Genomic DNA, 21,402 nt, shown 5'->3' on the forward strand with positions numbered 1-21,402 from the left:
AATCCCAGACAGGTATATGCCACTCATTATCTATAAGCCCTAATTTATAAAACAGAAAGTAGAGGGTGACACTTCTCTTAAAAAGAGGGTGGTTTGCAATACAGCAATTACACTATCATATACTCTAGAATGATTCCTTTTCCATTCTGCTTTCAGGAATGCACCTGCTGCGGGGAGGGAGCACACCAGTTGGAGAACTTGAAGGCGGCCCTGTGGTGCTTAGGTTGCATTGAGTGGTTTAGCGAAGTCAAATGTTCAGTACACTGTGGTTTGGGGCTTAGGATTTTTTCTGTTAACAGTTTGCGGCATCTGTCGTCAGTCAAATACTAAGGGAGTGAACAGAGCACAGCAGTTTGGGGCTACATGGGGCTGGGCTGAATCTCAGTTCTCATTTTATGTGACCTGCAGGCAGCATTTGATGCAGCTGATTTCTCCCTCCTCCTCCCCCTCGTTCCCCTCATCCTCTTTCCCCTCCACCTCCTTCCCCTCCTGCACTCACACCTGCCTTCCTGCCTTTTTGTTTTACTCCTGCCTTCCTGTTTGCTCTTTTCCGCCTCCTTTGCCGGTTCCTCCCCTTCCCCGCAAGTGCCTCTCAGAGCTCGGTGTTCAGGTCTCTTCTTTTCTCTATGTGCACTCCCTGTCTCCATCAACGAGCTCCAGTGTGAGAATTTCAAATGCCTTTTACCTACACGATGATGCCAGTGTCTCATCTCCGGTCTCCATCCCTCTCCACGGCTCCGGACTCAGAGATCCGACCATCTGCTCGGCGTCTCCACTTGAATGTCTGACCGGCGTCTCCGATGTCACATGTCCAAAACAGAGCTCTCGCATTTCTCTCCCAAATATTCTCTCCCCTAGTCTCCATTTCAAGGAACGGAGATTTCATTTTCCCAGTCGCTCAGCACAGCTCCTTCTCTAACGCCCCACATCCAATCTTTCGGCAAATCGCATTGGCTCTATTTTCACCCGGTACCCAGATCCTGGCCCTGCTACAACCCTGATCTGAGCCACCATGGATAGAGCCTCCCTGCTCTATCCATGTCCCCTCAATCTGTTCTCAGCCCGGCAGCCAGAAGGATGATGTTGAAACCCCAACTGGATCATGTCACTGCTTTGCTCAAAACCTTCCATGGCTCCGATCTCCGTGGGAGTACAGTTAAGATCCTCGGGACAGGCTGTGGAGCCCTTTGTGGTCTGCCTGTCCCTTCACACACCCTCACTCTGACTGCACTTCATCTGGCATTGCTGTTTCTAGAACCTACTGGACGCACTTGTGCCTCTGGCCCTCGGAATTCACTGCTCCCTCTGCCTGGGACCCTCCGCCCAGATCTCTCTGCTGCTTCTCCCACCTCCTTCAGGTTTGTGGTCACATGTGACCTTCTGGGTGAGGGCTTCCTTGCCCCTCCCCCCAAGTTACAGCAGCCCCTCCCAGTCCCACCAGCCCTCCCCTCCCCGTTCTCTATCTTATTTTTCCCCTTACACTCACCAACCCCCAACATACCATATATTTTGTTAATTATCTGGATTACCATTTTGTTTCCCTCCATCAGGACTGAAGATCTGGGAGAGCAAGAATTTCTGTCTGTCTTCACTGCAATTCTCCCAGCACCCAGAGTGGTGCTTGGGGCTGACCTACTCAGGGAGTAGGCACGCGGTAAATGTTGGCCGCATAAGTGGATGGAATGAACGGCTGTGCCGCCTTCTTAGCCTTAAGCAGGATCCCTGATCTTGCTGGGTGGTAATTTCCGCATCTGTGAAATGAAGATGATAACGCCAACCCAACAGTGTCCTTATAAAGATTAGATACAGCGCGTGCAAGAAACCCGCACGGTGCCCGGCACGCCGTAATTCACCGCTATTGCCGTTAACTATTTTAGAGGAACGTGGAGCTGCTTGAAACCCATAACCTTACATAACCCAGCAGACGAACATTTTCTAGTGGAGCCCAAAGCCTCCTTGACCTGGTTGACCCCCAGATCGGTTAGGGAGAGGGGCCCCAGCTAGTATGGCGCCCCCGTGGCCACGTGCGGTGCATCCATCAGGCCGCCAACAGTATGTGCTGAAATTTACAGCATCTCAGAAGCTGTGAATCCAAAGAGAAACAAGATTTTGCCCCTCTCCTCGTGGAGCTCATCATCCTTCACAGGGATGGCCAGACAGGCAACTGTTGTAAGAGAGTGCGGTAAGGTCCAGGCAGCGCTGGGGCCAGTCTGTTGCCGGCCCAGCGTCTCCACCCCATCCCCATCTCACTCCCTCACACGCACCGAATATGCCCAAGGTTCCAGACCGTCCTAAATAAGGCCAAACAAAAGACGAACACACACTGGCCTGTCCCGATGGCAGGTATGTGAACCCTGCAGCAGCAGCAGCACGAACTCTTGAAGGTTCCTCTCGGTGCCGAGAGTTGAGTGTCTCCTCCACCTCAGGGCTTCATCTCCATGGCCACAGTCTTGCACTGAGGGAAGCTAGTCTAGAACAGAATGATGGTCCGCGAGGACAGAGGTCGTATGTGCCCTTCTGGGCCAACCCAAAACCCTAAGGGAGCTTAAACAAAGGCCGGGGAAGGTCCTGGCTGGCCTTGCTCCCTGGTCGAATGGGAAGAACGCCATGCGTTCTGGCCTCCTTCCTGGACACAACCTCCCTCCCCTCGGCCTCCTCACGGAACTTCCCACCTAGCTCCAGAGAAGGTTGTTGGGACGATGGAGAAGGTAAAGGCTGGGGGTGGGTATCCACCCCCACGTTCCTTGGTTCTGCTCCAAAGCACGCCTCCACCCGTTACTTCACTTCACTTCACTTCACTTCGCTTCGCTTCGCTTCACTTCGCAGCTGCCATTTTGCCTGTGGGGCCAAGGTCTTTCCTCAAATGGGCACCCAGGGTGGGGGGGTGGCGATGATTCACCCGAAGGATGCGGAAGGGCCTTCAGTAGGAGGGCATTTGGCTCCCCTGTAAATGCTTGAGCAAAAAGTGCTGTCAGGAGGCCATAGCCGGGGGCTAACCCTTCTCTCTCCAGGAGAGTCTTTGTTTGACGAGGGTGTTTCCCCCACGGTTGCCAAGGTGCCAGCAGCTCCTACAAGATTCCACTTGATAAGGCAGGGCTAGGAGTGGGGGCGGGAAGGGGCGCCCGGGGATTCGGCTTGGCAGGTGGCAAGTGGAAGCCTGCAGAAGATTTTGGCGCCCCAGGCCCTCCCGCTGCCGTGAGCCAGTGACTGTCCTCCCAGAGCAGAGCTTCAATGAGCACATCCGGAGAGCGTGCGTCTGGCCCCGTGACAAACCGTCCTCCTCAGTAGTGGAAGGGGGAAAGCTCCGCGTGGTCAGCGGGGCCCCACGGAAGCGCAGAAGGGTCCCCGGTGCCCCCCCGAGGCGGCTGGCCATCCTGAGATGCGCAGCCTCTGTAACCACCAGATCGCACCCGGGGCCTGTTCTGAGCTCACCAGGGCTCAGCCCCCTCCCGCGCCAGGAACTGGACATGTCAGGGGTGCATACGCTGGCCGGGGACCGGGGGACGAAACCATGCCTACAGCTCGTCCCCCAGACCCACCGTCCACGTGGCAAAAGAGTCCGGGGGTGGGCCGTAAGTCGACAGCACCCAGAGCTAAGTGGCTGGTGGAGATTGGATGGGTGATTGCACTTCCCAGACGCTCATCTGAAAGGACAAGGTGCGGACAGTGACGTGACGGCGGGAATGGAGACGGGCCGTGTCCAGCTGCTAACACGGTCCCGGGCGCTCGTTGGGAAAGCACTCAAGACACGGTGGCCGCTGCCCCTTGGGGGTGTGAGGACACAAGGGAGGAGGCAAGAAGCTGGGTCCCCAACCACTCAGAGCCCTGATGTGTGGAGAACCTTGGCTCTGGTTGTGCCCGGAACATGCTTCCCTAACTTCACTCACCACACTCTGGTATCCTGCAAGGTCTCCCCCACGTCCCCTCGGGCTCCGCAGGCAGACCTTGTGGGGCCTCCCTCTATACTTCTAGCACAGCCCTCTATGTTCTGGATGCTGAGTGTCTGCGTTTGCCCCTCCCCCATGCCCCCACCACTTGGGTGTGGGGGTTCAGCCTCATTCGGTCCTGCCCCTTCCCTGGCGCAGAGGTGCCCATAAATGTGACTCTCCTCTGGGCCCCAGCTCCGCTTCAGAAAATGCCAGCGGCCCCAGGAGCAAGGATGAGGCGGGCCCTGTAGAAATAGGGCGGCGGTGATCCTTCCTCCCACCTGGACCCCATTCCCGCACGGTGCCGGTGAGATCATCGTTCATCAGCTGGAGGGCACCTGGCGTGCAGAGAGGGCAGGGGAGTCATGGAAGGGCATTTATGACTACATTGATGGCACATCAAAGACAAAGATCCGGCTCAGGGCCAGGCTGAACCTACACCCCATTTTTTTCCATGACCAAATGACAACCTCAGACCATTCCCCAAAACGTGGGCACCTTGAGAGCTCAAATCAGGTGACCGCCTTGTGCACAGAACATTCCTCTCTTTGAAACTGAAGCCAAGAGAAGGTACGTCCCATCCTCATTTCAGCTGTGGGTCTCCTGGTGGCTCTGCCTGACCCCAGAGTCTGAGCTAGGTCCCCTTGCTCTCATCTGTCATCCTTCCCTGGAGTTTTCTGCTACACAGAACTCACCACATAATCTAGGTATGCTCTAACGTGCAAGAGCGTTTGTTTAATATCCAGCTCCCCTCCATACCCATAGATACCAGGGCGGTGATGTATCCAAAGAGGCTAGGGCTGCGTGACAGAATTAGTTTCCGGTTGCCGCTGTGACGAATGTCCACAAACTCAGTGGCTTCAAACAAAATTAAATGTATTCATCAGAAGTGAAAACTCAGTCTCACGGGGGGTAGGATCAAGATGTCAGCAAGGGCTGGTTCCTTCTGGAGGCTCCAAGGAAAGAGCCCACTTCTTGCATTTTCCACTTTTGGAAGGCTGCCCGCATTCCTGGCTCCTGGTCCCTCCCTCAGTCTTCCAAATCCCTCCATCTTGAAATCCCTCCATCTCTGACCTCTGCACCTGTGGCCATGTCTCCTTCTTGGACCCTGACCCCACCCCACCCCTGGCTCTCTCCCTCTTATAAAGACCCTCATGCTGACATTGGACCCACTCAGATAATCCAGGATAATCTCCTCATTTCAAAACCCTTAACTTAATCGCATCTGAAAGTCCCCTTTACCGTGTAAAGTGACATATTCATAGGTCCCAGGGATTAAGACGTAGACATCTTTGAGGGGCCATTAGTCAGCCTGCCACAGCGACCTGTGTGACATGTATTTGGAAATCTTAGAAGAAAGGAGGCTTCCTAAATTCCAGCAGGCTCGCCCTCCAGACCTCAAGATGTTTTTGTAAATCTGTGCGGCCCATACGTGGAAGCCACACCTTGCTCAACTTGGAGATGATGTTTTCTCATCAGCTCTGTGTGTTTGTGAAGCATGCAAGTGATGTGACTACCTGTGTAGAAGCAAGAAGACCCCCTCCAGCGTGGGTTGAATTGTGTCCCCCAGAAAAATATGCCCTGGCCCCGCGACCTGTGAATGTGACCTTATTGGGATATGGGGTCTTTGCAGATGTAATCGAGTTAAGATGAGGTCCTGCTGACGTAGGCTGGGCCCTAACCCCAGTGACTGGGGTCCTTATGAGGAGAGCCAGATTTGGACACAGAGACAAGGACGGGGGACGAATGCCACGTGAGGATGAAGGTGGAGATTGGGCTGACGGAGCCACGAGGCAAGGAATGCCGAGGATTTCCAGCCACCCCCAGAAGCTGAAAGAGGCAAGGAAGGATCCCCCCCCAAAGCTTATGCAGGGAGCACAGCTCTGTAGCACCTTGATTTCAGATTGCTAGGCTCCAGAACCGTCAGAGAATATGATTCCATTGTGTCAAGCCACATGGCTTGCGGTCATTTGTAATGGCGGCCACGGAAACTGACGCACCCCTTCCCTCCCGCCTCCCCCTGGGATCCCATAAATACGCCCTGAAGACCCTGCTAGAGGAACGGCCTCGCACGTCTATCTCCCAAGCTCTGGCGCCTGCCTTCACGGCCCACATCCTGGGCCACAGCGAAAGGCTCTGCCGTCGGGAGCGAACCACTGACGGCCCCTCGGCGGACTCAAAGTCCCCGCTGCGAGTTCAGTTTTTAACTTGTTTCTTGGAAAGCACCTCTCAGGACCATTTCAAGAAAAACAAACTGTGAGGTTTGCTTCGGATCTACTTCATGTGAATCATCAGCGCTCGCTCCAACAGCAGACCAGAGGCCCGTCAGAGCTTTAGGACAAGACTGGGGCGTCTGCGAGGGTACGTGGCTGGAGCAGGGCTCCTGCACCCCCGTCGCCCCACACACCCCCTCGTTCGCTGGCCCCCTGCCCAGGCCTCTGCCCAGATGGACGCAGAACTGCACAGTCAGCAAACAAGAACTTTCAAGGCGTATTGTTGTAAGGCTTACCACGTTGGCAAATTCAACAGGAACATTTTGAACTCAGACGGTTCCTTTCACCCAGAAATCCCACACCGTTTGGTTCCCCACCAACGCTGCGTGCAAAGCCTCTTGCTAGCCCTCCGGGGCTCCATCAGGTGAGCGGGAACCCTCCTTCTAAGAAGGGTGCACTCAAGCTAAGACCTAAAGGAAATGAAGGAGCCATGGGATGACTCAGGGGACCGTAGTCCGGGCAGTACGTGCAAAGGTCCTGAGGCAGCAGACAGTTGGCCAGTGTTCAAGAAACTGCAAGAAGGCCGATGGGGCAGGAGCGATGTGCATGTTCAGGAGCATGGAGCAAGAGGGGTTGGAGAGGGGGGCAAGGGCCAGGTCATGCGGAGTGTTGCTCTATTTTAAGTACAGTGGGAAATTACCGAAGGGTTTTGATGAAGTCCAGGGAGGGCTGACATAATAAATTCTCGTCCTCCTTTTTTCCCCTCCTTCTTTTCTTCCTCATTCTCTTCTTCCTCTTTTTCCCTCCCCCTCCCTGTTCCCTCCTTCTCCTTTCCCTCTCCTCCTCCTTGTCTTCTCTCCCTTCTCCTTCTCCTTCTTCCTCTTCCTCTTCTCCTCCTCCGCCTCCCCCTTCTTCTCCTCCTCCTTCCCCCATCACTTTTGCTCCGTGTTGAGAATAGACTAGACGTGAGCAAGAATGCAGGAAGTGGGCATCTTAGGAAAGATGGCCCAGGGCTCCGCACTCGGGGAGTGACCACAGCGAGGGGCAGAGGGCATAATCAGGAGTGTACCGGAGGCGGAATGATAGCATTTGCTGACGTGCTGGGGGCGGGGGGCGGCGGTGACAGACTGCCTGCCCTTCACCGGGTCTCTGCCCCGACACAGAGTGGCACCCCCGGCCCACCAGCTCATAGGTGACCCTGGGGAAGCTGTCCCAAGGTGACCAGAGTCCCACCCAGGCCTCACTGTCATTAATCAAGTTGGATGGCTCCTCTCCGTCTGGTGCGAGATCCCTCAGTGACACTTTCCTCCCGCAGGACAGGTAGTAGTTTTTCCAAATTTTGATGGTCTCCTTTGCACACAATAGGGCCACGTTTCGTTTTTTAATTGGCAGGAAATATCGTGCCTGGGAGTAGCCCCCTGCCCCAAGCAGGGTCTTACCCCCAAACCAGTGGTGATCTGGTCAACCGGGCGAGAGCAAAGGGAACCCTGATGCGCAGCCTCTACCAGTTTCTGCGCTGTAAATACTCTCCCCGGGGCCACTTTCACGCTGTCAACAGTTAAGTGACTCACAGGATTCCTGAATAGTTGACATTTGGTTCTGGCCTGACGGACCTGACCTCTGGTTCCAGCCTGCAGCAGCCGGCCGTGGAACGATGCTGCACGACTCCTAGTCCGGAACTCTCCACCAGGTGACCCTCTGCTTCTCAGCAAGCATGCTTGCCCAGGCCGGGAGCACAGTCCCCAGGAAACATGGGGACAGGCAGAGTCCATAGACCAGGGGACATCCTCGGTGACTCGCCGTGTGCTCAGTCTGTATAAGTTAGCTGCAAAACCACAGCTATTACTCAGGCGGCTTCTCTCCACTGGGGGTGAAGAGAATGGCCCGGCGGAACATTCCCCATGGGTAAGTGTGGGGAAGCACACAGAGTCAGAAAACCTGAGCGCCGGGCTGTGACTCCACTGCCAACTGGCCAAATGACTCCAGACAAGTCACTCAACCTCGATGAGCCTCGGTCTCCCGTGTCTGCAAAATGACGGACAGATCGTGTCTGTGGAGCCCACATCGCCAGGTTTCCTGGAGAATCTGCTTCTGACCCGGGCACCTGTGGGCTGAGAGGCCAGACGAGATCTCTGGGCTCGGACTCCTGGGCCAGCCGCCACGCGTGTTGAGCTAAGAGCCGGCTCCTACGGGCCGTCCCGTCCCCCTCCACCCTGTCCTCCGGGACCCCGGGAAGAGTCAGGGGGACGGAAAGGGAGAGAAGATGGAGACGACTCAGGGAGGAGTGATGAGGTTTGATGGCCGGGCGGGTCTTGGAAGTGTAGACGAGGTAGAACTCCAAGATGGCGCCCAAGGTTGAGCCGATGCTACCGGTTCCCACGCCACGTGGCAGACCGTGTGAGCCTCTGGGCACACCCATCCTCGCCTCTTCTGCTAGCTGTGTTCTCTCCCTTCAAAACCGCAGAAGGGAGAGTCGTTGAGGGAGGTCAGAAGAGGGGACTGGAGGTGTTTAAACACCCAGAGAGCAAGGACTAAGTCCCTTCCTTCCCTTCTTGTTCTCAAGCCCTCCTGCGCATCCTGGGAACACTGGCTGTTGACACACGAAATACTGAGGCAACCTTGTTGATGCTCTTGGCCCTCTACTTGGGTGAATGTGCCTTTTCAAAATCAAGATGTGCTGGGGGGGGCGGTTCTTAATAAAAAAATATATGAAAATATCCCCACACAGAAAGGAATAGTGAGAGTGACCATATAAAAACAATTTCAGCTGAAAAAAAAACAACACGGTTTCCCACCAAGTCCCAAAGAGAACCTAGGTTTCCATGGGATGTTCAGGAGGTGTAGAACTTCTAGCCGTGGGTGGGATGGGACGCTTGCTGCCTGTCCAAATAAGCAAACATCCTCCCTGAACCCATATCCGTGCCCCACATGCCGTGGTTCCCATTTGCTTCCTGTTTTCGGCCCTCCCAAAAATACAGCTCACAGGCGTTTTATTTTCACCTCCTCACCTTGAAAAGCACAGATCTGCCAGAATGTGTCTGTCTTCGCAGGGAGACAAACCCAGCAGGCATTCAAGACACTCAGGCGAGAAGAAATGCATCCCATCGGAAAATTTCCATCGCCAGCATTTTTTTTTTTAATTTCCAAGATAAATGGGGTTTTACTTATAAGAAGACCAAGGGCCCCATTATCTTTCAAATACTTTGCTGCTTCCAAGGAGCCGAGAAAATTGGTCATGCACCTGGCCAGCTGATCCAGCCTCAAAAAATCTTCCGACCTTAATGAAAAGGGCCTAATTTGTCCTCCCCTTTAATAAATGTTTCTTTGTTTCTTCCCAGCAATATTCAGCATGTGGGGCGGGCAGGCAGAATGCCCAGTTCGCGCAAATGGGCAGGCACACCTGATTCACCAGGATTCTTCCCACTGCCTCTAATCCAGGGAACCCTGCTCCAGAGGGCTTGGGAAGGGGAGCAGATAACTCAGCCCCCAATCTCCAGAGGGCCAAAGAACCAGTACGTTCCAATGTGGATTTGAAGGTTTACGTGTATGTGTGCGCATGGGTGTGTTAGCAGACCAGATTCTTAGAGGCCGCTTGAAGGTGTCATAAAAGATAATTCAGGTGGAAAACTCCCTGGAAAAAAAATTCCCCTGCTCTCCAGATGCCTGCGTCCTGACCTCCAGAACCGGGGAGAGAGTAGCAAGGATTTGGATTGTGGCCTACGGGCAGAATTTGCAGGTCTGTTTCCCAAAGAATAAATCACAGCCCCTCAGGCTGGAACAGGCAGGTGCTGTGAAATCTGGCTGACGGGTCAACTTCAAGGTGATCTGCCTGCCACGTCTTCTCTCTGTTCAGCTAATCTCCCGGCACCCCCTTGGTGCCTGGTAAAGGTAAATCATTCTGACTACGTGTATGAAACGGGAGGGTCTTTGCATACCTGTAATTACTACCTGACAAGTCTCTGCGGAACCTGGGAGTTTCCCAGAGGGCCAGAGGGGCCACTTCTGGAGGGGGTAAGTCAAGGTGGGTCCTCCAGGCAACATCTGGCGAGAGGAACCAGAATTCAAGCTTACAGAACTGGGTTTTTACAGTTCTTTACAGGTCCTTACAGAACTTATGTTTTATTGCATGGCTGAGAGACTCAGAGTCAAAGTCCCCAGGCTCCTAAGCCGTCATAAACCCAGCCGAGATGGTCACCTATACCTGTAAACGTCTCAAAATAAATAATGCATAATTCCCTTAAAGCAGCACCGTCCCACAGAAATATAACATAAGCCACGTTAAGTCATTTAAATTTTCCAGAATGGACGTTAAAAAAAAAAAAGGAACAAGTAAGATTAAGTTTAAATGATGTAGCTCAATTGACAAAAAATCTTATCGTTCTCATCAATAAATATAAAAAACTATTTGCTATAAATATCAAAACTGGGGCGCCTGGGTGGCCTAGTCGGTTAAGCGTCCGACTCTTGGTTTCGGCTCAGGTCATGATCTTGCAGTTTGTGAGTTTGAGCCCCACATCAGGCTCCACGCTGAGAGTGTAGAGCCTGCTTGGGATTCTCTTTCCCTCTCTCTGCCCCCCCCCCCCCCCGCTTATGCTCTCTCTCTCAAAAATAAATAAATCAACTTTGAAAAATATATAAAAATCATCAGTGAGATATTTCACATTCTTCTGTTCCACGTTCCAGGCTTGGAAATCCGAGAACATGTTATATTTCTGTCACATCCGAGTTTGGACTAGCCACATTTCAAGTCCCAATAGCCACAAGGGACACAGGTACTGCGTTAGACAGTAGTCTCAGAAGGTGACATTTCTACCTCGCATTTCGACTTCCCATAAACATTTCATCTAGAACCAAAGAAACTGTGATACACGACATTTTATTTGACTTAGAGTCCTAGCGCTCTTAATAACATGAGAATTTCTAAAAGTTTCTTTTGACTAGTACTACGTAGGTCTGAAGCCCAGACTTGGCCGGCACTTTTCTTTCAAATATCGATAACTGCAAGCAAGTGCACATGACTCAGACTCCTCGTTTGGGGCCTCTGGCAATAGAGAAAGAAAGAAAACCAGATTCCCACCGCTCTACCCCTTAGGGCCGTTCACCCACGTTCAGCCGAGCATATAGGTGCTGTCTGCCTGGGGACGTTGGGCACAAAGACTGCTCTCAAGGAAGGCACTGCTCGAGTCACATGCAAGCAGTGGGAGAATGCCTAAGGGTGCATGCGCCCGAGCGGTGATGGCCAGCAGGTGCTTCTCCTGGGAGTCTGCCAGATGGGAGACTCTCGGCCTGGATCCTGGAAAATGGCTAGACGCTCTGCAAGGAGGAAGGAGGAAGGAGGAAGGAGAAGGACAGGAAGGTAGCCATAGACACGGAACGTGCAGGACCGTCGGTGAGCGCGGACAGGACTGTTCGTAGCAGGGACCGTCTGGAGCCACTGCCAGCGATGCAGCCACACCCGTGACCAGTGTTCGCAGCGGTGTCAAGAAGCAAAAAGAAACAGGCGACGTTGATTTCAATAACTTTTTTTTAGTTCAGCCCCTTTATCCCCACTATCGTCATCTCAACGTGTGTGATAGTCTACCTTCTTTTTTTAGGTTAGCCTTGAACTCCGTGGCGTCGTTTACATTCACCACACGTCCCCACGTGGACCAGCCCCCTTCCCAGTGCCCCTTAGCCACCGGCGCCTGGCGGCTACCATATATGGCTGCGAAAATCTGGACGCCAGCGCCTGTATAAGGAGTCACAGCTCCTGCTCGGAATTTTGAGTCCGAGTGGGAAGGCAGACCAGCTTCAAGGGAGGCGGCTAGGGAGGAAGAGGGAGGTGGGGTCCTCCAACATGTCCCAGGAGCCGGCGCCCCTCGCTGCGCGTCATCATCGGTGCCGGGCAGGCGACACCAAGCTCCTCCCGCGTGGTCCCGAGAGCGGCTGGGTGAACAGCGGAAAGGGAAACCGAGCGCTGAGGGACGTTTGCTAAATTTTGCCAAGTGCCTGGACACCAGATCACGAGGGTGACCCAGAAAACAGCCAGTGCACCTGTGGGGGAGGCCTGGCGGTCAGCCCGGCCGCGGAGGTCACCCGAGGTCACTGCCAGGGGCGCGGAGCACTGGGAGGCCGCCTAATGTGGAAATGTTTGGACGCCGAGCGGCGCAGGCGCAGCGGGCAGCCGCCGGCCGGGACCTGGCCGGGCCGGCAGGGCCGTGAGCGCAGCGCCTGACGGTAACCAGACGCTGCGGGGACGCCGGGAGCCGCTGCGCCCGCGCTTGCCAAGACCCCACCACATCTTTCCTAATAAGTCTGGCGGTGCCTGCGTCCTCTCGCTGCAGATCGGCCTCTCTCCTCCGCCCGGTCTTATTTAAGAAAAGGGGGTGGGGTGCTGCAGGAGAGGGAGAGCGAGCCAGCCCAGCGAGAACTTGGCCTGCTGCCCTGCTGTCCCCTGGCCTCCTCTCTCGGCCACAGATCCGCTTTGTGAATGGAGGGGGCGTTTTCTCCAAGGTGGCTCTCTAACCCTTTGGGCGCACAGGTCGCACTCCAGACGTTGAGCTCGTGTCAGACCCTTGTCCTGGCGTGGGGAGGGGGCGCCCCGATCTCCCCTGCGCCCTTTCTTTCCTCCTCCTCTCCTCCTCCCCCTCCCTGGAAGGGCGCCACCCACCTAACTCCAGAAGGAGGTCACCCTCCCCGCCACTGGGTCTGGCTGGGATCCTGGGCCCCGGAGCTGCAGCAGGGAGACGCTTCCTAGCGGCTGTCCCAGCCCCACTCCAGGGAGGGCAGGGTTACAACACGTGTGTGTTTGGGTCAGGAGCACTTTTGAACTATGGCTCCAAGAAAGAACAGCCTGTACAGCCACTCTGAGTCTCCCAGCAACAAAGAATGTGCAACAGATTAGCCCTGGCTTGCAAAACAATTTTTTTTTTAAAAAAAGAGGTGCAGGCTGGTCTCTTTGTAGGGTTCTGGAGCAAGGGTGGCTGGATTGAAAGTCGCCCTCACTGCCTGGGCCGCAGAGCACCAGCCCCGCGCCCGCTGACGGTTTACGACCTTGGCTGCCTAGTAAGCCCTCGTAACACCATTACTGTCGGGGTCTCGCCAGCTTCTAGACCCAGATGCGGTTGAAGGTCAGCCGCCAGGGGACAGGGGCTCTCCTGCCATTGGAACAAGGTTACAAAGAATAATTTTTCCTGCCCAAGGGTTTGTAGATGATTAACATGTTTCTGTTAACTGGAGAGTTAATAGTTATTCAAAGCACTCTTTGATAACGGGGGCGGGGGAGAGAAAATGAATGTGTTAACCATTAATCGAAGGGAAATGCCATAAAAGTTAGGGTGGAAAACGCGAAGCCTGGGAGAGGAATTCACGGGCAACCTCGTGGGGAGGAGGACAGGGCGCAGAATGAGGCCATAAAGTTCATGCATACTTAGAGCCGAGTTTTGGCTTTTTTTTTTTTTTTTAATTCTTTTCCTTGTTTCGTTGTTCTGAGGAAACAGAACCGGGGATAACAAAATAACAAGCGAGGGAACATGACAAACAAAGCCGGTTTTATTGGCTTTTTTGCTCCAGACTCCCACAGCTGAGTCTGCCCCCCGTGTGATCCCTTCTTCCAGCCCCTTCGGGAAGAAGAGGAACCCAGGCCCTCGTGCTGGAACAAAGCGAGGGTGTCCAGGAGGCCCGCCCTGGCCGGCGCCCTGGTCCCTGACCCAAATCACCCCCACTCGCCTGGAGGGGAGGCTGCCTATTCCCCGTCCGGAAGACAAACAGCATTAGCCTCAGTTTCCCCACCAGGTTCCAGCATCTGACAGCGGGCTGGCCCAGGGATCGGGAGGACATAGGGCGCAAAACTGCTTCGCACGGACAGCTTCCAGGCCCCCTAACGGTGGTGCAGGGCCAAGAGGAGCCTTAGACAGATAGTGTCATCCGCGACCGTCATGCGGAGCCTTCTCTCTGTGCAAGGCTCGTGCGGGGTGCTGGCGGGGTATTAAGGCCAGATCCTGCCCTCAAAGGGCTTACAGTCCATTCAGGAGGTAAGACGATCTGTGGCAAGTGCCAGAAGAGCGGTGCAAACAAACCGCCAAACTGCAGAGCAGACTCGAAGGAAGGAGGCCCCCCCCCCCCTTCAGTGCTGGGCCGGTCACGGAGCTCACAGAACCGCCCTGAGCAGGACTCTGAGGCTGGGCGAGGCTTTGATGGGGGGGTGGGGGGTGGTGGGGAGAAACGGGCGCGAGACAGGAATGGCAGGAAATGCTCAAGGAAGAAATCTAGCTGGAGCAGAGAGGAGGGAAAAGGAGATGGTGTTTTAAAGAGAGCCTCGGGCCTCATCCGAGAGGAAGTCAGCACGCTCCACTGCGCTGACTCTATTCCCTGGGACTTTGGAAGGGGCAGGGGAATTACCAGAGTGCACTTGGTGGGGCGAGGCGGGGTGGGGGGGGGCAGGCGTGAAAGACGAGAACAAGCCGATCAGCTGTTGGGCCACCAGGGTGGCCCGGGCAGTGAGCGTGGGGCACGGAAGACAGATGGGTTCGTGTGGGGCAATGGTTAGGAAGTCAGAAGAGAGAGCACGAGAAGGTTCCAAAGACAGCAAGTGGGAGGCGGGGGGGGATGCCAGCTGGGGATTGGGGCTCTGTCATCCCTGGAGCTCAGGCTGGGGAGGGCAGCCCGAGGCAGAAGGGAGGCCCTGCCTCCTCTGTGCCCTGAAAGGAAAAGGATCAAAGAGTGAAGATACAGCTCCTTTGGGGGCCCCAGGAGGGAGGCCAGACAAGAGACCTTGCTTCGGTGGTCCTGTTCTCATGAGCCTGGGGTGTGGGGGCCAGGGTATCTGCTGAGAGCATGGCAGGGAAGGGGGAGGGCTCACAGACCGTGGAGAGACTTCCACGAGTCCGGGGAAGGAGTCGAGCCATGAGGGGGACCAAGGACAGCAACCGTGAACTTATGGGCCCAGTGGGCCAGGTTACCTGGTTCTTTCTAGCATCCCAGGAGTCCAGAAAGCCCAGAGTCAAAGCGGTGTATTTACCCCTTCAACACATCTTGAAGGTTGACTGTGGGCCGGGCGCCGTTCTAGGCACTGCGGGGAAACGGCGAGTCAGAGATACCTTCCCCGCCCTCACCAAGCTCGCTGCAGACCGAAGACATCAAAACGGGCGGCTACGATGCAGCATAATGGGCCTTGGTCCTGCATATCACATTCGCCTTTGGAGATCTTTAGGATCCCAGAGTCCCGCCATTATCACTACCACCAAAAAAAAAAAAAAAAAAAAAAAAAAAAAAAAAAAATCTCTTAACACAGGGCACGAGCAAGTGTGTTTTCTAAAGACCGAGTCTCACACAGAGCAAGCGGGACACTGCCTCTCGCCCTCGCTTCCTCATCCGTAAAAGGAGATCATAACGGCATCTTCTTCATCGGGCTATAGTGACAGCCGGACACGATCCGTCCTGCAAAGCCTTGAGAAACAGCCTAACACGCAACAATCGCTTAACACTCGCTGGCTGCCAGCTGAAAGGCACGGCTGGGGCGCTGACGGTATGGTAACGCGGTGCTGTGCGAACCCGCGTGGGGAATCTGCACCAGGTCTGAGGGTCAGGAAGGGCTTCCTGGGGAAGGTGACTTCTGGGCCGAGACACACAGAGAGCGTGGGGTTAGCCAAGCCAGAGTGGATGGGGGTGAGATGGGGAAGGGGGTCACATTTCAGGCGGAGGGAACAACGTGTACAAAGTTCCCAGGCCACAGGGCCAAAAGCACAGAAGGGACAGGAAGTGGTTTGCTGAGACTGGAGTGCAGAGAGAGAGAGCAGGAAGACAGGGACCTGGCAACATGTGAATTTTATCCCGAGGCCACCAGGGCGCCCCTGCACGGTTTTAGGGGGAGAATGATCAGATCTGTGTTTTAGAAGCATCTCTCTCGCAGTTTGGATGTGAAGTTGGAGGGGGACAAGCCTAGAGGGCAGGGCGAGCTGTGGGAAGGTTGACACGATCCCACCAGGGGAGACCAGTGGCCCGAACCACTGAACAACCGCAGAAGGCGGTGGGGAGACAGAAATGGGCAAAGTGAGATGCCCCTGGGTGGCCAGTCGAAGGTGGGGCCGAGGGAGATGAGCTTTCCAAGGACGACTCCCACTCTCGGGTTTGAACGACCTCCCGGGTGGGTGGTGGCACCACCTTGGTGAGAAAGGGACCGTGGAAGAAGCGCAAGACCGGGGAGAGAACGACGAATCGGTTTCAATGTGTGGCGTTTTCGGTGCTTCTGAGATGTCCCGGTGGGGCTGTGTCCAATGGGCAGTTGGGAATCAGGGCTTGAAGCTCTGGAAATGTGAGTGGTTGCAGGTAGGTTTTGAGCGATTAGAACCAAGGCTGGGATGCTGTTCGGCGAAGAATCAAGGGGATTTGGGAAGGGGTTCCATTTGCTCGAGGAGCAGTATTAAAATGGACTAAATAAACATGGTCTAGAGTGGAGAGGGAGGTGGACAAGGTCCAAAAGAGTTCCCGGCAAGTGGCAGCAACAGTGCAAGTGTGTAGTCAGAGAGGGAGTCCTCTTGAGTCCAGAATTATTTTTTTAATGTTTATTTATTTCTGAGAGAGAGAGAGAGAGAAACAGAGTGCGAACAGGGAAGGAGCAGAGAGAGAGGGAGACACAGAATCAGAAGCAGGCTCCGGGCTCTGAGCCGTCAGCACGGAGCCCGACACGGGGCTCGAACTCCCAAACCGCGAGATCATGACCTGAGCCGAAGTCGGACGCTCAACCGACTGGGCCACCCAGGTGCCCCCTGAGTCCAGAATTTTTGACGTGACATACTTCTGAGGGAGCCTTCAGGTGGAGGCACAGCCATCTGTATGACCAAGAAAAGGTAAAAAGGAAAGTGAATGGTTGAACTATTGAACTGGCAATGAGACTGCCCGGGTGATGTGGAGGGGACGAGTGACCTGGATGCAACCCTCACTGGGATGTGACTTGGTGGCCCCAAAAGGTGACAGCATGGACAAAGATTTGTGATACTCATGGATGGCCAGTGGTGGCACAATGCTGCGGAGCCCGCACTGGAGGGAGAGTCACCCTCCTTCCCTCCCAGACGCTTAGAAAGACATGGGCAAAGATATGAATGCCTTTGGACCCACTCCCTCCACGCGGCTCCTGCAGGGGCGCTGACCAGGGAAAGCTGACTCTATCCCCAGAGCGTGGGACTGCAGAAACGCATATGGTAACTCACCTACTTACGCGGGCATAGAGAGACGGCTTCTCTCCTGAGCTCTGTTCCTGACTTGCTCCATGAGTGAGAGCCTTAGCTTTTCCATCTGTCAAATGGGATAGCAATTCTTGATGTCTGCTTGCCTTACTTGGACGCTTTGGATATAGATATTTCCCTCGAGTGTTTTGGGTTCACGTTAAAAGGAACTACGTACACATGAAAGCACTCACTGCTGGGTTTTCTTGAACAGCTACCGGCTGAAGTGGCTCATCATTCCTCTGCCTGTCTTTGTTGAGAGATTAAAAGAGAGGATCCCACAAGACCTTAGCTCTAGAATTCTCCGCTCTGTAAAATCTCTTTGAAGAAAAACGTCTAAGGGCGTACCCAGGGCTGACGGATGGCGAGAGCTATCTCTAGAATTGTTTGGTTTTCCAAACCCCTTTCCCTGAACATTCTAGACTAAAGCATTCAGCACGGAGGAATGAGAAGGAATATGAGTAATACTTTGAGACCATGTACAGACATGGTTTGGATTCCAGGTTCATGCTGTCATTCACTTATTCATTTATTCCACTAAAATGTACAGAGCATTTATCGTGGGCTCCCTACGAAGCATCCAACCACCAAGCCCAGGGTTTGGTCGCCACTGTCTGACTCCAGAACCGGCTGTCCCTGGCTTGGGTCTCCCTCAGAATCAGATTGTTTGCCTCGCACCCCATACCTGCTCACATTTTGCTCTTCTCCATGGTCCGTGGGGTAAGGTGGCTGCCAGGTAAAAGGAAGTTGTTTTCTGGTGTGCGTGTGTGTGTGTGTGTGTGTGCGTGAGAGAGAGAGAGAGAGAGGCCAATAGAAGGAGGTAGACTAGAAGTCCCAAAGACCACTGTTCTCCACTATCCTACAGTGGGATTTCCTGGGGGTGAGGTGTGCAGTTAACCTGTCCAGGTAAAATGTCCCATATCCTTAAGGAGTATATAAGTTTCTCAAGCACAAGGATCTGAATCCCTTGGTCCTGGGAAGGGCTGTTTACACAGTAGAGGGTTATTGAATGGTAGTTGAATAAACGATTCACTCGATGAATTTGAGGAAAAGATCATTCACTTAAACTCCTGCTGATGTAGACAGACACTGAAGAGACTTCTCTGTTCTTGCATAATGTGGTCCGCCTGCAGGTCCCTACCTGGACCCCAAGTGGAAGGCACAGGAGAAGAGCGACAAAAACACTGTCCCTGAAGAGTCAGTCCCTATAAACTCACCCTAAACTTTGACTCATCTAAATGGACCGCCACTTGCGGCCACGTTTGTAGAGCTGAGTAGAGGAAGGACCCGAACAGAAATAACCCTTAGATCCTACGTTTTTCCTCTTTCTGCTCAGGGGCTTAACGAGGCCCAGGACCACGAGAGCCTTCTCAGCCTTTCCAGCTGCCCGCTTCCGTGGCCAGCCTGGGAAAACAGGGCTCCCCGGAGCTCACCTGAGCACGGCCGACACGTCTGTTCACCTTCAGGAAGAACACTTTACAGCCAGGTCCACCCAACAATAGAACGGGACGCCTCCCAAAGCAGGGAGGGTGGGCCCCGTGTTAGCCAGTGAAGGCTGTGCCTGGAGCACTGTGAAAGGGACTCCCACCCCGGGTCAGTGACAGCAGCTTGAAACTTCTTTTCGCCCTATGGTTTGGGGTCATGGGACTTCGCAAAGAGTGTGGTGAGTCATAGACTGACCCCACGAGAAAGAAGGGTGGGCTGAGAAACGCAAATTGAGCTGGTGTTTGGGGCCATCCTCACTAACAGATCCAACGCGTGCCAGCTGACCCAACTCGTGGTTCACCTGCACGGCTAGAAAACTTGACCGCGGAACAGTTTCAGGGACAGTGTGCAGTAAAGGCCTCCACGTGGCAGAAACTGCTGGCGTTCGTGTTCTGCTTGTCTCCACCCTCGCCCTCCTGAGCTCCTTAGGCACTGATTGACATGTGCAGTGGGTACACGATGTGTGTGAAAGGCGCTGGCATAAAAGTGATTTTATGGCTCTGGCTTGGGTTTGTAAGCCAAGCAAACAAAAATCTCAGGAATAAAAGGGGCAATAAAGTAATCGCACAACGCTTTGAACTCACACTAAATACCACCTTTATTTCAAGCCTCTCAACGGGTTTTGCAAACAAGTTTAGAACGGCCATCGTGTCCCCCTTTTATCGGGGGGGAAACCGAGTCACGGCGCAGTGAGGGTTTGAGAGCTTGCGGGATTTGTTTCAAGGGAGGGGTCTGGGGAGACGCCTCTGTGTTGGGCCGTCGGGAGGGCGCCCCCCGACCACACCTTTGCCCTGAGCTTAAATGTATAGATTCTTACCCATCCGTGTAAATTTTACCCGCACAGCCCAACACAGCTGAACTCCAGTGGGTGGCTCATGGACCCTGGAGTTAACAATAGTAGTTTTCATGCTTATTGTACATCGGACACACCCGATGCTCTCCTATCTCTCCCCTGCATCCCCTCACAGTGCTGAGGGCTGGTTACTACTATCCTCATGTGTAAATTAGAATGATGAGACACGAGCCCATTAATACACTTGCAAAGGACCCACGACTGGAGGGGGGGGGAGTCCTGGGGGGGGAGGGGTCTAAGCCCAGAGCCTCCACTTTAAGGACCAGGGACACTGACTTTCAAAAAGGGGGTTCAAGCCAACATTTTTGTCCAGAACCAGAAATTTTAATGCATTCTTCGTCTTTATTTCAGAATATGGGGAAGGCTAGGACAGATTTGGGTAGGTTTCCCTTAGAGTCCAAGGAAACAGTTTGGGAGACAAACAGCTAATGAACAAAACCACGAGGTGAGCCAGACAAGCATTTCTAAAATTATATATATATATATACACACGTATGTATTGTATATATATTGTATATACATACATATATATGTGTGTATATATACATATATATGTATACATATATTCTATATAATATATATGTATATAGAATATATATATAAAGAACTCCAAAAAATGTCACAAGAGAGTCTTAAAATGATGGAAAATATTCTATTCATTGTTCTTGCTTTGTTTGGTTGGTTGGTTGGTTTCAGGTGTTTTACTATTTGAAATTTGAAAACTGTCGCACTGAACGCATTTTAATTGTCCAATACGGGAATTATTCGGCAGTTACAAAATTAGGTACCACTGGCCCAAGCACCGTCCGCTCTGGATTGTGTGGTCCTCACTCGCTCCTTCCGAGCACACCTATAGCCCCTCGTGGCACGCAAGGGGACTCTGGTAGCTGTTCACCAAACCCATCTCCCTTTGTTCCCAGGCAAGCCAGGCCCCATTTCCCAGCCTCCTTTGCTGTTAATTAAAGCCATGCGACTGGTTCTGGCCAATGGAATGTGACTTCCAACCAATGATCTCTAAACTTTCCTGGGCAAGTCTCCACTGTCTTTCAGTACCATCAACCTCCTGGATTGAACACCTAAGGTGCCTGATCTCGGAACCCACATATGGAGGCTGGCAGAGCCTTCATCAGCCTGGAACCTTAAGGAATGGATGGAAGAGAACCCCCTTCCCCATTGTCCTGCTGCTGATCAAGCATAACTGAGTCAGTGTTTAGAGCCATCCTAACAAATAGATCCTGCGTATGTAAACTAATCCAATTCACGGGGTAGAAGCTGGTCATTTGGATGACTCAAAAAAAAAAAAGAAAAAAAGCTCAAATTCGGAACCGTTTCAGTGACAGTTGTAATAGTTCACAAAATGTCATAAGATGTTAAAGTAGCCAGCATAATCTTAAACTAATAGAGCAATTTAGAGATAAGCATCCACCCTCTCCAGGCTACAAGTGAAAAGTTCTATAACATCTCCCCACGACAGAGCAGAAAGAAACCCGGGGCACGGAAATATCTCATTATTTTCCTTCTTTGGTGAGTTAGTGGCCGGTGATAAAACTCAGCCCCTTCACTTCCCCTCCTGGATACCGTAGGCTGAAGATGACAAATTGATTTTGTCTTGAAGCCACCTGCTAGTGATTGATAGTCACTACCTGCATCGAGAAGGATTCTGAGGCCAAGTCAGGAAAGAGTACAGCGATCAATAGGTATTCTCCGTCAAGCACTCGGAAAGG

The 21,402-nt window shown here is 53.4% G+C and overlaps 1 protein-coding gene and 1 long non-coding RNA gene across 2 annotated transcripts in view; one reads left to right on the top strand and one right to left on the bottom strand.

The window, feature by feature from the left end:
• Nucleotides 1-21,402, top strand: part of TBCE (tubulin folding cofactor E) — a 622,247-nt gene that overhangs the window by 38,603 nt on the left and 562,242 nt on the right. The gene's annotated exons all lie outside the window — the stretch shown is intronic.
• On the bottom strand, nt 16,697-19,872 carry LOC132685485 (uncharacterized). The gene is made up of 2 exons (XR_009613129.3): nt 17,326-19,872; nt 16,697-16,947 (listed from the first exon to the last, which is right to left on the bottom strand). It is a non-coding gene; the product is annotated as an uncharacterized LOC132685485 (long non-coding RNA).

This window comes from Panthera onca, chromosome D2 (assembly GCF_046562875.1).
Source record: "Panthera onca isolate mPanOnc1 chromosome D2, mPanOnc1 haplotype 2, whole genome shotgun sequence".
In the NCBI taxonomy this organism is placed as follows: Eukaryota; Metazoa; Chordata; class Mammalia; order Carnivora; family Felidae; genus Panthera; species Panthera onca.